This window comes from Lissotriton vulgaris, chromosome 1_1 (assembly GCF_964263255.1).
Source record: "Lissotriton vulgaris chromosome 1_1, aLisVul1.2, whole genome shotgun sequence".
NCBI lineage: Eukaryota > Metazoa > Chordata > Amphibia > Caudata > Salamandridae > Lissotriton > Lissotriton vulgaris.
The window spans coordinates 1,606,997,890-1,607,015,539 of NC_141685.1; the positions used below are offsets into that span (position 1 = coordinate 1,606,997,890).

Here is a 17,650-nt window from a genome sequence, read left to right on the forward strand (position 1 = left end):
AGCGCGCGCAAATAAATTTGTTTTATTTATTTTTTATGTTACTTACCTGTAATCGACCATTTCCCGTATTTTACACCCCCCCCCCCACCCTGACCCTCCCCCGCCCCACGTCACTGCCCAGTGGAACACCCTACACGAGCCGGCACTGCCAGCAAGTAATGTCAATTATTGTAGTTGAGTACTTTGAAATTCCTAGGGCAACTTCAACACATTTTCTAAAAGAATATAAAAGCACTTAATGGAGGACAGAACGGACACACCTAAATATAAAAGTACCAAAAATATGTTTTTTGATTGATAATTTAAATAGGATTCATATTTATAAAAAAAAGCAACCCACATGCATGCCACATTCATCTATCTACCCATTCATACCGATCAATCACATTTTTTTAAATAGTATATTTTCATATTATCAGATTCTCATAACAGGAGTATGCTGGACGGATTCGAATACATATGAAGTTGATGATGTATATAATAGTCTCAGTATTACACAAACATGAGTCTCATGGTTAGACTTTAAACATGACACAGTATATCTGTGTCATGGAGCGATTGCAATTCCGGGTGGTTTCATGTCATCTACGTGTTTTTTGACATATACATGCCTTCTTGAGGAAAGCGACCTCAGATGAAGCTATTCTCTGTGGAATTAAACATATCGACTTTTTAAGGGGTCTCTCTTCTCTATGTTAAGACTTAAAAACCTAAATGTTACAGTTAAATAAAGTGCTCCACATTTAAAAAACGTAATCTTGAACATGAATGTCCAGATGAAGTAAGCCACCAAAAAAAAAGTTAAAAGAATGAAAAAAGTGTGACTGAAACACATAGACACTGCAGGTGCTCACTCATCTGCATGTGTCAGCCATGGTATAGCTATTCAGGTGAAAGACAAGATAAAGAAAGACCAGAATAGCCCCAGGGTGATCGTATATACAAATGTGAAGACACAAGTGCCCTACAAGGGTGTTGTACCTTTTATTGCCCAAAAGATCCATGTGCCTTATACACCAGGGTAATTCATTTAATGAATCAGGCACTTACCTAACAGTGATATGGATAGCCGTAGGCTTAAATGAAAACAGGTCCACTCACAATAGACGGCCATCTAGACTCAAAGATCTCACTCTTTTTATTCTGTTTTCTGAAACAGAAAATGAGGCACTATATCACAAACTAGCAGCCCGCCCCGGCGTTGCCCGGGGCAGAAGGGGGCTGGGGGCAGCATCGCAGCAGGAGAGGCGCAGCAGAGCGGTCTGGAGCAGCAGAGCGTACTTACAGTGTTTCCTTGCTCCGGTTTTGTTGGTCATGGCCGCTTCTGCCCAAGCTCGTGTCCACTGTTTCCCCCGACGTACTGACTTTGAGGAAAAGGCTTCCGAGCACTCATGGCCCCCGCCCGTTTCTCCACCCGTCCCTCGGTGCGCACCGGCGGCTCTTGGCCGCTGTTTCCCCCGACCTCCCAACTTTGAGTAAAAGGCTTGCGAGCACTCATGGCCCCTGCCCGTCCCTCCGCCCGTCCCTCTGTGTGCACCCGCGGCTGCTCCACTGACCTCAGCCGCCGCTCCTCCCCGCGCTGCTGAGTTTACCGCTCCACTGCTCCTCCGCTTCTTGGCGCTCCTCACCGCCTGTCCGCAGATCCTCCCCGTGCTAATGTCCGCCGCTCTTCCTCTTGCTCCTGAACGCCGCTCCTCCCCGCGCTCCTGATGTCATCACGCACGTCGCGGCCGGTGCTACTTGCAAGGGACTACATTTTTTTATTCCTACATTTTTTAAAGAATGTATATTTTTTATTTTTATATAGCCTATGTCCTTCTGCTTGCCCTGAGGTTTTCAAAGATGTCTTGGGTGTTTGGATTGGTGGTGTACTTTTCGAGTTTACGTTGCTCAAAGGACACAGTTCTCTCTTTATAATAGTAGTATAGATATGTGGCTACTGATAACCGGGTATGGACAATTACCAAGGCTGAGATCCATGTGCCTTATACACAAAGGTAATTCATTTGATGAATCAGGCGCTTACCTAATAGTGATATGGATAGCCTTGGGCTTTTGGGCTTTAAATGAAAACAGGTCCACTCACAATAGATGGCCGTCTAGACTCCAACAAAGACCTCACTCTTTTTATTCCGTTTTCTGAAACAGAAAACGAGGCACTATATCAAAAATATGTGGTTACTGATAACCGGGTATGGACAATTAGCAAGGCTGAGATAGACATAGTTACCATACCAGTAGGGCAGATTCGCTCAGAGCGAAGTGCCACAGGGAAGATGATCTATATTGTTTCTTCTTCTGGTGATTCCGAAAATGATTGGGCAAATGAAGGTATACCTGAAATATCAACAGTTTTAATCAGTTCAGAAAATGGCAGGTCCTCATATGTACATAAGGTGGGTGTACCCTTTTAACCATATGATGCTATCACAAACATGGTATAGGCTATTTCCAGTCTGACAAATATAATTAGCGCAGAACTGCTGACACCAACAGAATAAATGCAAGGCAGGGTGTAGAAAACGCTACAGCAAAACTATGCCATTGTTAACTATACATCTTGTATGCATCTACAAAATAAGTAAAGACGGCTGTTTAGCAATCAGGCGTGCCGTAAATGAAAGGAGCCTCTAATAATGCGGAAGCAGAGAAAGATGTCAAGAATGTTGTAACTCATTCAAACAATATAGGCTATGCAGACTACTCAATTTAAAATGCGTAATTATATGAGCGTATTGGCGATCAAGGGAGATGTGCCCTCAAAGAAAACAGCTGTCTGAAATAAACGGTCTAGAACACGAGTGGGGATGTTGGGAGGGAGGGGTGAGGGGGGGTGAAGCAGACCACGACAAGGAATATGTGGACAAGGCTGCTTTTATTGGAACAGGTGCGCATCACATATTAAATCAACCTTGGCAAAAAGCCTTCCAAAACTAAGCTACTAAATACGTAACATCCCTAACCCCGCCCCCTGCCTCCTCCCCTAAATTTTCATGACCCCGCCCCACCCATACAATACAACATTATAAACATCACAAAAACATTACATCCCCATATCAACCATTAAAACCTATAAATACAAGTCCTCCGTTAACCAACTCCCATGCCTGCCCTGTGACATCTGTCAATCCCCTAAAACATGCAACCTAACTAAAAACAACCAACCTAACCTATTCCTGTTGATAACACAACTTACCCATTAATCAACAAACCTCTGCCAAAACTGCCCAAAAACATATAGACCCCGCCACCCAGAAAGTCGGGGGAGGGACCCTACCCCACTTTCTGCCCCCCCAGTAGGACAAATTCTAAAATCCTTACTTTGAAACATTCAAACATCTAGACAAGACCTCTCTGATCTCCAGCAAATAAAGATCCATTCCCAACCTGGATAAATGAACTCCATCATCACGAATTAACTCAACTGACTCAAAGCGGATATCTCTGTGAGTCACTCTCCCAAAACCCAATTGGCGAAAAAACCTAGAAATCTCTAAATTCACCTTCTTCCTGGCCCTATCAATGGCTCTAGGGTTCACCACCCCTCTCCATATCCTTCAAGGAACCAACTCTGTCCATAACACATGGCAACCGGACCACACTCTCTCTAATTAAAGATAAATCTTTCTTCATAGCCCGCAGCAAGACCACTCCTTTTACCCCACAAAGATCGTTCTCTCCCAAGTGTATCAATGGAATATCCCGACATACCCCCCTCACCATTGCATTATTCAAACATGGAATGAGTTCTCCTTTCCCCTTCCACACACTATTGAACATTTGGCCATTAAAACCCAACATTTTTCCAAAATAACTCTGGGCCGCCTGAACCTGGGCCCATTTGATGAACGAATGCCCCACTATCCAAACCGTCAATTCTTTGTATTGGGGCCCAGCCACAGAACCTGTAAAGAGAAAAATACAATGAATCTCAAAGCAAAGAGGATGACGCATGCGCCTCCCCCGCGTTGCCCCTCACATACCGCTGAAAACAATTTGACGACTAGCGCCCTAACTGCATAATTTCGCCCTGAGACCATCCCCTATTATGTGCTTCAGTCGCTGCTCCAATCCTAAAAGAGTGCGTTCCATATTGCTCCCCATCCAACCCAATCTTCCACAAAGCTTTACGCAACACCATGCGCAGTTGATATGCTGTTACTGGCACCCCATTAATGTGCCGAAAAACGAGCTCGCAGTCTGACTCCCCTAACAATGTCTTCCAGCGGCGGGCCAAACACAATGGACAAGTAACCTTAGGAATCCTCGCTTCCAAACAAACCCCTTTACCCCTCTTCCTCTGATCTGTTTTAGAACTAGAAAGCCAAACATGCACACCTTCCTCAGTGAAAAACACCTTCTGCCAAGAAATTCACTTTTTTGATTTGGAATCCAAGAGCTCCGAGACTCGAAAAGCCCCAAAAAATATGAATGCCATCAAAACAGCAAACAAACAAGCTTCAAATTCATCCCTGCAAACTAAAGGTAAAACTTCCAACAAACGAGCCAAATTCTGCCACGATAGGGGAGCGCGGGACATCTGAACACCTCCCTGCTCTCTAGCCCAACCTTCAAGCATTCTCTTCCCGACCTCACCCGACGAAGGAGAATAACCCCAAAAGAGTTTCCCCATAAAAGAAATACCTGCCAACTTCCCTGCTATGGTCACCCGAGAAAGGCCTCTCTCTATAAGATCCAAAATGAACTGTATTACATCTTCAGAACGACACCAAGCTTCCTCACGTCTACAAGCCCCAGAAGCCAAAAATTCCTTCCATGCCAGGGAATATGCTGTTCGCGTGGACGCAGACAAAGAACCTACCACCAGTTGTAATACCCTACGTTGCCTACATACCACAGATGTTCCGGCATTGGGGTCGGTGTCCTGTCCGTCTCCTTGGCCAGCCCACGGAATCTCCCCCACTGCGAACGAGACAAAGCATCAGCTATGTCATTGTCCATACCAGGAATGTGCAACGCACGAAATATAATGTCATGCTTCAGGCAGCCTAGCAGAAAAACCCTCATTAACTTCAAAATCTGTTCATTTCTGGCTGACTGCCTATTGAAGATCTCAACCACTGCCATGTTGTCCACACGAAAAAGTATCTTCTTGTGTGCCAGTTTCTCCCCCCAAAGGGTCAATGCCACTAACAATGGAAAAAGCTCGAAAAATGTGATGCTCCTCCCTCCATCCCTCGATTCCTGTGGCCACTTTTCTGCACACCACCTGCCTCTCCAATATAGGCCAAAACTGTCACTGCCCGCTGCATCCGAAAACATTTGCACATCCCACTGCACATCCTCCTCTCTGACCAGTGGCACACCATTAAATGAATTGAGAAAAAAGGACCACATCAGCAAATCCTCCTTCACTCCCACTGACAAGCATACACAATGGTGAGGCAAATGCTGACCAGCCAAGGCTCTGCCCAAACTCCTACAAAAAGTTCTTCCTGCCCTAACCACCCTGCAAGCAAAGTTAAGATGTCCCAGCAAGACCTGAATCTCCTTCACCTTCCCCTTTTGTTTTGACAGCATGGTGGCCAGCAATTCTAGCATTTTCAGCTTTTTGTCATCCGGCAAGCGAGCCCGCATTGCCACTGAATCAATCTCAATACCCAAAAAGGATAAAACTGTAGCAGGTCCCATTGTTTTTTCAGGAGCCTAAGGCACACCCATATCCTCCATGAGCTCATGGAAAGTGTCCAGAGCTATCTGGCACTCAGCGGAGCCCGGGGAACAAACAAAGAAAAAATCATCCAAATAGTGTGTTACCAACATATGACCTGAGTTGTGCATGAAATGCCACTGCAAAAAGGTGCTGAAACATTCAAATAGAGCACATGACATGGAGCAACCCATCGGTAATGCTTTGTCCACGTACTATTTACCCTCAAAATGGATACCCAGAAGATCCCAATCATCAGGATGGACTGGAAGCAACTGAAATGCAGACTTAATATCACATTTTGCCATCTCTGCAGTTGCGCCGCGGTCACTACAAGTGACATTGCCACATCAACTGAGGAATATGAAACCGAGGCAGCCTCCTCATCAATGAAATCATTCACCGAAGACCCCTCAGGCCACGACAAGTGCTGAATTAGCCTGTATTGCCCTTGCTCTTTTTTGGGCACCACTCCAATAGGTGATATTATCAAGTTCTGGATCGGCCAGTCATCAAAAGGGCCTGCCATCCTTCCTTCATGCACTTCTTTGCTCAGTTTTTCTCGCACCACCCCGCTATGTTCAGACACTGACTTCAAGTTATCAGCCCACCTTCACTGCCTTGGTCCCAGATATCCCAAATGAAAACCATATTGAAAACCTTCCTAAAGCTTCTGTTTCGCTCCTACATCCTCATACCCCTGAAGTGCCTGTTCTAGCTTTGACAGCCTAACTGGCGTAGGAGCCCTTTGTTCCAGAGCCCTTTGCCCCTCTACCTCCAAGCCCTCCTTGAAACTGCTGTGTGGTGCCATATGTACCTGCACCTGACTGATTCCCTTGCTGACTACCTGGTGGTTTTGGTCCCCAACATTTAACAAGGGGATGGCGCTTACCACAGTTGGAGCATTCGTGTCTGTACTTGCAATACCCCCTAGTGCATAGCCCTTTGTTGAAGTCCCAGCATGCTCCAGTTCCAGCCTGTGTAGACGATCCGCTTCCCACCCCACTCCGGGTGGGCTTCCCCTGAAAGGGCCGATAAATCAACGGCAAACCACTAGCTGTAAAAATAGTTTTGCAGCCGCCCCCATGGTATGCTGCCATAAATCTGTATCTAACTCCCCCCATTTTGCTTCTGGATCCCATGCCATCTGAGCCCGAAACTCCTCATCGTATTGGGCCCATGCATAACCTCCCCCCGTAAGCTGGGCTTTCCGAATCACATCCATATATTTAAAGATAGACACGCTGCGCTCCGGGAATTTCTCACAATATACGCTTGCATATATTAGAAACGCTGCTGTCCAGTTCTCAATAGTCAATGGCACTTTAGGGCACTTAGCCAATTCATACTCTTTCTCCTTAAAACCTTCTTTTGACCTGACCTCCCTGTGAAGGAGTTTCAATATCTCAACATACTCACCCTTCCAAATGCGCTCTTTTGTTGTCAACATTAAATGAGCGCCCAAAGGCTTAGTTACCCCATGTAAGGCAGCTTCTTAATTTTTTATTATTTACTATCAAGCGGCTCTATAACACCCCCAGCACCCTCTGTGTTGGTCCTACTCTCCACCTTGCCCCCCGCTGCCCCAACTTTGTCATCAGTGCCTATACCTGTGTCTTTACATATTTTCCTTTAAGCAATCTCCCTTCCGCCACCCCACAATCCCCTCCACTGCTGTCCCCACAGACAACATTTTAGGTTTGGCCTGTGTAACATTGTTCTCACCTGGCTCTAAAGAAGCTGCTCTAGCGGACTCCGACCGTGAGAATTCCAATGCATCCTTTTCTCGAGGAGCCCTCACTGAGGGGCTGCGCTCTCGTCTCTCGTCTCTCCTGTGACGGCTGTGCCAATTTGGGAACCTGAAAAACACTATGCTACAAATGAGAGGACCCCCCCTTCCACATCTCGCAATTCCCCTTCCTCTGGGCTGTCATCATCACAATCAGTATAATATGAAGTGGCCAGCAAGGGATTTCATTTATATGAGCTTTCAGCACTAATAGTGCTGAAAGCTCATATAAATGAAATCCCTTGCTGGCCACTTCATATTATACTAAACTTTGCCCGAGCCCGCAAGGGTATATTGGGTTACTCACCTTCCAAAACAATCATCACAATCAAGCAGCACCGGCTTCACCACCTGAAGCCCAGCATTTTCTAAATCCACACCACGGGTCCTCCCTGACCCTGCATTACAAAAACTAGCCATCATAGGCTCCGAACATCCTCTTGGCGGGGGAGCCGACTGTACCCGCCGGTACTCCCCCATGCGCTGATTCTGTTGCTCCATAGCCGTCGGTAAGGTAGACCACCTAGACCTGCTAGTCGTTGGGGCCAGCGAGGTCGCGCCGGACCTTTGTGTGCTGACCGCGGCGGACTCCCTCAGTGGTACGGAAAGTGCCACGCTAGGCTCTACTCTCACTTCACCCCGGCGAAATTGGGCCGTACCACGCCCTACCGAGTCCGGTCCGCCGTGCCAATCTGAAACCTGAAAAGAAAAAATTTGGACTGGTGTGCTGGGTTCCCTAAAAGCCAAATCCGCGTCAGACATCTGCCATCTGGGCATCAGTGAACCTGCCGACCGCCTTCTAACCCGACCCAACAGCACAGCCCTGCCTGATCCTACCACCGGTGAATAACCACCTACCTCCTCATCTTCACTCCAATCTAACATAGCCGGCACCACCGCCGAAGCTGGGCCCCCACTCTTGGTCCTTTTCGCAACTCCTTTCTCTACCTGATGCCTCTCTACTACACCCCTGGTATCCTTCAAACTCCCCGTGCGCATATGGCGAGAAGACAGTTCAACCGACCCACGGCCCTGCAATTCTTCTGACCAAAAGGCAAAGGTATCTTAACCTTCCCATGCCTGAAAACCACCTGCCGGCTCCAAATCCTTCTGCACCTGTAAAAATGAACTGGTAACAAAACCATCAGCACTCACCCCTGATGACACTGCCCACACCCCAGAAGGTATTGTTCTAAATGACGCAATCCTCTCCACCTGCCCCACACTAAAAACATGAAAATCACTCCTGCCCCCACTCCCATCTGCCACTTGCGCCCATTCACCATCGACTTTTGAGCTCCCCACAACTGACAATGCATCCCCTTTTACAGATGCTGGGGAAGTAAATAATAAGGGGCTGCCCAAGTTCCCCTCATCATCCAAATCAATGCTCACTTCTACAGTATTATGAGGGACACATTCCCCTATATTCAAAGTGTGGGCAAACACATCCTGTACAATACTGCCCGGCCTGTTATCATGACTGCCTGCATTACCCTCTATACAAAAAGCCTCGGGGTCCTCAAATGAAATGGACCGACGAGGAAAGCCTTGTTTCCCTCCCGCCTCCCCTTCACTCCGCCCCCGCATCCCCTTCACTTCGCCCCCCGCCTCCCCTTCACTTCGCCCCCCCTTCACTTCGCCCCCCCTCCCAGTCAACTGAAATACTCTGTGCGCTCCATCGCGCATACACCGCTACCGGGTCAGACACACGCGGGGCGGTCGAGAGCAAAGCAGAACGCTTCCTGCACCCCCGCCAGCCTCTGCGCCTTTTATTAATCAATGAAGAGGCTCCTGCCCCCTCTCCCTGCTCACGGGGACGGGCTTCCTCACAAACTTCCGGTACAGACGACGGGCGCACCGACGAGGCCTCAGCCTCTGCCTCACTTCGCGCAAGCCACGCGACATTACAGCAGCATCCCCCCTCCTCCGCGCCCCGTAAATAACAGGGCCGGTTTCCTAGTGCGGGACCGGCCCCTTTCACTTACCGGTGACGCCCGCCGCCGTTTTGGTGTAGTACACGCTGCCACCGCAGCAGCGACGCCCGCATAGGCCTGGTGTGAAGGCCGCGCCGCCCCCCCCCCCGCCGATTACCAAGTCCATTCTGCCTGCCTCAGACAACAGCCGAAGCGCCTCCAGGACTCGAATATCCTCCATATTACAGGCAAGTCAAATGCATGTAACGCTCCTAAACGCTAACTAATCTAAAGGACAACTACAATTATTGACGCAAATTATCAAAAAAATCCTGCCTAAGCTCCCAGCCACCCGGTCACCAAACCTAAAATGGTGGCTGGGAGCAGGAGCCCAAAGCATTTATACTTGGGCTCCATTTGTGCTACCTACTAGAAAAAGCCCAAAAACTAAAATGGCCGGTGTTCCTGCTTGTAGACCCCCCCCCCCCACAGCCCCTCCCAAATCGCCCGGGGGGACCTCCCTTCGGTCAGCTGCCCCCCCCCCCAGCCCCCCTTTTAGCTTGATGCAGGCAGTTAAACAGTGAAGAGAAACGTAATATTATTAATGTATTGGTGATCTAAGAGGATATGCCCTCAATGTAAACTGCTATTTTTAACTAACAGTCTGAGACGCAAGCGAAGGCGCATTGGAATTGTCAAGGCGGTTAAGTAGTAAAGAGAGAACGGCCCCCGTAAGCTTCGTGCATAAATTCTACTGACAGAGATTACCTCAAAGGTGCTGCAACAACAAGCTGATCAAGCCAGATGATCACAACGTCATATATTTTGATGGAAACACCATGATGTATGGATAAAAGCTACATACGTAACACCAGCGCGTCTGGTCACAGGTGCAGAAAGAACCATTGAAAAATTAGCGTCTTATGACGTGAGAGGAAGTCATGTGAATTATCACATGATACTTTGAGTATTTCACCTAGAAGTTTAAACTCAGGTGAATTTTGACGGCCATTATGGAAGGGTAGTTTTTTGAAAGTGCAATCATATACCAACATAGCTTATAATGTAGGTAACAGAGTAAAATGGAAATAGGCAAGACTTTTTCCATAAATATAAGAGACCAGCATTGAGAAAAACCCCAAACCCGGTTGCTGTAAATGCAATAGATTCATGAATTCAAGAGATACAATTTGGCCATGGTGGAGTGACCACTAGACAAGCCGTACATCATGGGCTCAAGACAGAAACTTTATATCTTAATTAAAGCAGACTACTCATTACTAAAACATGTGATTCATGAAAGAATAGTAAGAATTGAAACATCTGGATCGATTCTTCAATAATATTTAATGAAGTAACACTTCTATCCATTCTTATAATTAGATATTAATGTCCTTTAAGATGGAAACAACAAGCTATATGGCGAAATTATGAGATGTAGATAACTACTCATGATCATAATAGAATTATCGCAGGTATATTATAAAGATGACATTGTGAGAAAAAAAATTGCTAACCTCATAATGAATTAGGGGCTCGAGAGGGACGAACCCACCTACAATAGGTCTTGATGTAAACAAGATAGGTGTACCAATATCTCTAGTACATGTTTGCTGGTACCTAGGGATATCGTGTGACATAATATAACACACGTACATGCCATACTGTTCTGTAGTCCCGACCGGAATGCTTTATAACCCGCGGCCTAGGTATTGTGAGTTGCAAATGCCAGGAGATGCGGACCCAAGTAGGTGAGGCTGTGGGACAGGACCTTTGAGGAAGAAGTAAGAGTCAAGGATGACCAAGAATGTCCTCAGAGCAACTGATGCTAGCATGTGTGAGTCTTTGGCCACATGTTTCTGACGAAGCGAGTTTGACTGGTAAACAACCAAAATATAGAATCCAAAATATAGAATAGACAGAATATTGACTCCAAAATATAGATAGGACATAATATCGAATTACCAAAATATAGTCAGTCAGGATATCGAATTTGGGGTAGGAAATATCGATTTCCATAATATTGAATTTAAAATATCGATTTCCATAATATCCAATTTTTTTTAGTGTTATGTATGGTAGTATATGTGTTACAATTATGTATTAATTTTGTAATGTATGGGTAATTTTTTTAAAGTAATGAATGTTATGTAATTTAATTTTTGCGTAATTAAATTCCATAGTGGGCTGTGAGTTTATAGGGGAATAGGGTGGGAAGTAATTTAATTGTAATAAAGTTAATATTTATTTTTAGTTATATGTATTGATAAGTAATTGATAACTAATTATTAATTGGTAATTAATTTGTATTATTTGTTAATTAATTTCTTTAATTGGTAATTCATTTTAATCAATTGGTAATTATTTTTAATATTTTTATTGGTATTGATAATTAATTTAATTTTATTTGAATATTAAATCATTACTTTCCATACTGTTGCACTCTCTGGAGTGGGAATAGTAATTTTTACCCCTACGCTATCCAACTTTTTCCCTACTGTTGCACTCACTGGAGTGGGAATAGTAATTTTTACCCCTACGCTATCCAACGCTTTCCCTACTGTTGCACTCACTCGAGTGGGAATAGTAATTTTTACCCCTACGCTATCCAACGCTTTTCCTACTGTTGCAGTCTCTTGAGTGGGAATAGTAATTTTTACCCATGCACTAGCCAACGCTTTCCCTACTGTTGCACTCTCTGGAGTGAGAATAGTAATTTTTGCCCCTACGCTATCCAACGCTTTCCCTACTGTTGCACTCACTCGAGTGGGAATAGTAATTTTTACCCCTACGCTATCCAACGCTTTTCATACTGTTGCACTCCTTGGAGTGAGAATAGTAATTTTTACCCCCACACTATCCAACGTTTTTCCTACTGTTGCACTGACTGGAGTGGGAATAGTAATTTTTACCCCTACGCTATCCAACGCTTTCGGTACTGTTGCACTCACTGGAGTGGGAATAGTAATTTTTACCCCTACGCTATCCAACGCTTTCCCTACTGTTGCACTCTCTGGAGTGGGAATAGTAATTTTTAACCCCCGCTATCCAACGCTTTACCTACTGTTGCACTCTTTGGAGTGGGAATAGTAATTTTTACCCCTACGCTATCCAACGCTTTCCCTACTGTTGCACTCACTGGAGTGGGAATAGTAACTTTTACCCTCTCACGATCCAACAAATTCTCTACTTTTTTTTACATTACATTTATTATTTTTACATTTTAAGCTTTTTTACATTATTTTAGGTGTATTTTATTTAATTGTTTTTAATATTTAAATACATTTTTTATTATTTTTAAAACATTTAAAAAGTTCGATATTTTGGTTAACTATATTTAAACATTCTATATTTTGGATTCAATATTTATTTATTTTTTTGCTTAATGAGTTCCCTTAAATGTAAGGTTTTAGAGGAGAAGTTCTTTACTAACTTAGCATAGAATTCAGATAAGCCTAAAAATGCTCTGACCTCCTCCTTATTCTTGGGTGAAGGTGCATCCCTAATTGCTGCTAGCAGTTCTTCTTTTGGTCTTATACCATTTCCATCAATTTCATGCCCTAAATAGGTGACTTTATTAGCAGCAAATTTGCATTTACGCAGATCCGCCGTAAGCCCGTGATGTTCCAGCAACCCAAGGACAAAATATAGAATCCAAAATATAGAATAGACAGAATATTGACTCCAAAATATAGATAGGACATAATATCGAATTACCAAAATATAGTCAGTCAGGATATCGAATTTGGGGTAGGAAATATCGATTTCCATAATATTGAATTTAAAATATCGATTTCCATAATATCCAATTTTTTTTAGTGTTATGTATGGTAGTATATGTGTTACAATTATGTATTAATTTTGTAATGTATGGGTAATTTTTTTAAAGTAATGAATGTTATGTAATTTAATTTTTGCGTAATTAAATTCCATAGTGGGCTGTGAGTTTATAGGGGAATAGGGTGGGAAGTAATTTAATTGTAATAAAGTTAATATTTATTTTTAGTTATATGTATTGATAAGTAATTGATAACTAATTATTAATTGGTAATTAATTTGTATTATTTGTTAATTAATTTCTTTAATTGGTAATTCATTTTAATCAATTGGTAATTATTTTTAATATTTTTATTGGTATTGATAATTAATTTAATTTTATTTGAATATTAAATCATTACTTTCCATACTGTTGCACTCTCTGGAGTGGGAATAGTAATTTTTACCCCTACGCTATCCAACTTTTTCCCTACTGTTGCACTCACTGGAGTGGGAATAGTAATTTTTACCCCTACGCTATCCAACGCTTTCCCTACTGTTGCACTCACTCGAGTGGGAATAGTAATTTTTACCCCTACGCTATCCAACGCTTTTCCTACTGTTGCAGTCTCTTGAGTGGGAATAGTAATTTTTACCCATGCACTAGCCAACGCTTTCCCTACTGTTGCACTCTCTGGAGTGGGAATAGTAATTTTTAACCCCCGCTATCCAACGCTTTACCTACTGTTGCACTCTTTGGAGTGGGAATAGTAATTTTTACCCCTACGCTATCCAACGCTTTCCCTACTGTTGCACTCACTGGAGTGGGAATAGTAACTTTTACCCTCTCACGATCCAACAAATTCTCTACTTTTTTTTACATTACATTTATTATTTTTACATTTTAAGCTTTTTTACATTATTTTAGGTGTATTTTATTTAATTGTTTTTAATATTTAAATACATTTTTTATTATTTTTAAAACATTTATAAAGTTCGATATTTTGGTTAACTATATTTAAACATTCTATATTTTGGATTCAATATTTATTTATTTTTTTGCTTAATGAGTTCCCTTAAATGTAAGGTTTTAGAGGAGAAGTTCTTTACTAACTTAGCATAGAATTCAGATAAGCCTAAAAATGCTCTGACCTCCTCCTTATTAATTAATTATATTATATTATATTAATTGCTGCTAGCAGTTCTTCTTTTGGTCTTATACCATTTCCATCAATTTCATGCCCTAAATAGGTGACTTTATTAGCAGCAAATTTGCATTTACGCAGATCCGCCGTAAGCCCGTGATGTTCCAGCAACCCAAGGACTCTGTTTAGCTTGGCATCATGTTCACCTCTGCTTTTGCCAGTTACCATGATGTCATCTTGGAAAATCAATAGATTTTTTTCACCTTTAAAGAGTTCACTCATCAACCTCTGAAACATGGCCGCAGCAGAGGCCAGTCCAAAAGGTACTCTCCTGAACCTAAAACACCCCAGCGGGGTCACGAATGTTGTAAGACTTCTGCTTTTATGATGCAATGCCACCTGGTAGTAAGCAGAGCTCAGGTCAATTGTAGAAAACCATTTTGCACCATTTGTAAGGGACAGCATCTCGCTAATCTTTGGCAAGGGAAATTGATCTACTAGAATGTTTTTATTTAGATCGCGTAGGTCAATGCATAGACGAAGCTTGCCATTAGGCTTCTTCGCGACCACCAAAGGCGAAACCCACTCCGCCGATTCCACCGGTTCAATGATGCCCTCTCTCTGCAATTTTTTTAGTTCATTTTCCACTTCACCAATGATGGAAAATGGTATGTTTCTAGACTTATGTATGCAGGGTATGGCGTCCCTCTTAAGTTTGATTTCGTGGACGAAACCCTTAAGTCTCCCAATTTTCTCTGAAAATACCCCAGGATACCTTTTCTTGTAGAAATTGTTACATTCTTCTTCTGTTTGCAAGATGAGGACAGGATCTGGACTGTTAGGATCTAGAATAATACCTAATTCTCCCTGATCCATCCATCCCAACACGGATGGACCAACCTTGGAGACGTACAGTTTGCCATATGCATTGCGGGATTTAAATTTGAACTCGAGTTCCCTGTAACCTAACATTTCTATGGGTTGATAATTAAATGATTTAGGAAAAACATCTGGTTTCAACAATTTCTTCCCTATTACAAGTACAAATTTCTCCATCCATACTTCCTCATTCACTATGGTATATGGCGAGCCAGAATCAGCCACAATAGACATATCAACCCCGCCAATATTCATGTCACAGATAGGTTTCTTTTTTTTGTTCACCTTATCTTCTACATTTAACACAAATAAGTTCATATCATCTTCCTCTGAAGATGTAAATCTTTCTTCTTCCTCTGAAATTACTGCTTTTACATTTCCATTGTTCTTTTGCTTCTTAGGGCACATAACACCAAAATGTCCTACCATACTGCAATTAGAACATTTTTGTCTCACTGCAGGACAAGACCTGTCATTTCCTAGATGGTATCTACTGCCGCATCTATAACACCTCCTCTCATCTGAAAGCTTACTTTTATGACTCTTTTCGTTTCCAGAACTAGGTTTACTATAACTTTTCCTAGAACTTATGACCTTAGCTACAGTGAATTTATCCTCGACAGGGGATTTTTCCTCCAGTAATACAGCTTTAGCACATCTCCATGTTAATTCTGTACATTTCACAATTTCAACTACTTCTTCCAATGGCAATTCACCTTTCGCCCACAATTTCTTCTGTACGTGTTTATTTGAGGATCTCATAACGATCTGGTCACGAATCAATTCGTCATGTAATGCCCCAAATCTACAGGTAAGTGCCAAGTTTTTCAACGCAGCAACATAATCTTCGATAGATTATTCCTGTGCTTGCTTGCGTTGAAAAAATTTGAATCTGTTAACGGAAATAGAGATAGTAGGCTTGAAATACATGGTCAAATCTTCTAATGCATTATCATATACATCACCTGGCCTAGTTTTTTTGTTTATCCTATTATATATCTTCATTGCCTTTGCTCCTAAACAATGAAGTAGGATTTTCTTTTTCTTTTCTGGGGTCAACTCCACTTCCACCTCAAAAGTGGATAAATAATTTTCGAAATACTCCCTCCACTCTGAAGGACTGGGTTCTTTAAGACCCAGCGGTGCCAGGGCACAACACCTGAAACCTTCGTGGGTAACCTGCTCCGGCGTACGAATGACAGAGACACGGGACACTTCCTTCGGCGTCAAAGATTCAAGGTTTATTTACTGCAGGGAACACAGAAGTCACGACAAGTACAACACGTGCAACTTGGGGAGACTGCTTCAAATTGGTTCTGTGGATCGCTCCTTTTATACAGATTTTACCCATAGGACAACATGGTACACAAAAGTTTACAACCCGGTTCCCATAATTATCCCCCAGAGGGGTCGCTTTGGTCACTTTGATACACATAAGGTCCGGAACATAAGGGCGGAAACATTTGGCGGTTCCCAACTGTAAAAACCCATCTTCCCAACATTAGTGCATTCCAATCGGCAGTAAAACAGATCGAAATAGGAACAAAGACAGGTGCAGAGGAAGACGGAAACAGTGGGGAGATCGGAAAGGGTGTAAAAGGGGAGGTATCGGGAAACACGAGATACAGGCATCAAAGGGACGTGCCTAATGAGATGCACGGCTGAGACAATAAACCGGCACGGCGAGATGAGCCTCGAGCGGGGCCATCTGCCTTACAGTATCATCCCCCTCATCATAAAGACACTTACAAAGAACATGTGTCTTCCGCAAATATCTTGGGAGTCCCAGGGTCGCGAAGCGGACAGCGTCCGTTCGCTGGCTACTTGAGGGCAAGAGACAAAATGGATGCCGTATCTAAGATGGAACCCGTGGGTACAGATGAAAAACCCACATAACAAACGAATGGTTTAAGTTAGCACAGCGAAACTGCGCATACTTACTAAACTCGTCATTTGCGGTTCATAGATACCAGACTCAACCATATTCGTGCGAGTCGAAAACACCACTTACAATTGTCGCGGAACCTCAGACGCTCCTTTTGCCCACATGTAGGCAAGCACTAGTCGGAATCATATTCGATATTCATCAGACCATCGAGATGTTGCTGTAGCATAGCTCTGTCCAACCGAGTCCCCTTGGAAACAGGTGGCTGTCTCATACACGCTGTAGCACAGAGGCCACATAAGGCAGGACCGCACTGCACACAAAGGCAACACGTGAACAGGAACGCCACAACGACTCCGATGATCATCAGAATCTTCCAACCCCAAGTCGACATCAGGCCCCAAAACCACCCAAGTAGCGTCCAATCCCCTACATCCACGTGTATGGATTCGGAGATCTTATGCAACTTCGAGATGGCTTGATAGACAGTCGGAGCGTTATCAGGAATGAAAATACAGCAGCTCGAATGGATCACCTTACATACCCCACCTCGATCTGCTAAGATCACGTCTAAAACCATACGGTTTTGTACGTCATAAGTCTATCCGC

General features: G+C 43.6%; 1 protein-coding gene across 9 annotated transcripts in view; it reads right to left on the reverse strand.

Moving 5' to 3' along the window:
- The window catches only part of LOC147750875 (natterin-3-like), a 131,009-nt gene that overhangs the window by 51,133 nt on the left and 62,226 nt on the right, over window positions 1-17,650 (reverse strand). For 2 of the 9 annotated variants that reach the window (XM_086918290.1, XM_086918306.1), the window contains 2 exons: window positions 2,236-2,337; window positions 2,027-2,139 (listed from right to left, as the gene is read on the reverse strand). The exons of 2 other annotated variants lie outside the window; for them this stretch is intronic. The gene's annotated coding sequence lies outside the window, so the exon portion shown is untranslated. Of the gene's footprint in view, window positions 1-1,050; window positions 1,151-2,026; window positions 2,160-2,235; window positions 2,338-17,650 lie in introns of all 9 variants that reach the window. 5 more of the 9 variants (XM_086918315.1, XM_086918298.1, XM_086918324.1 and 2 more) reach the window with 3 other exon arrangements.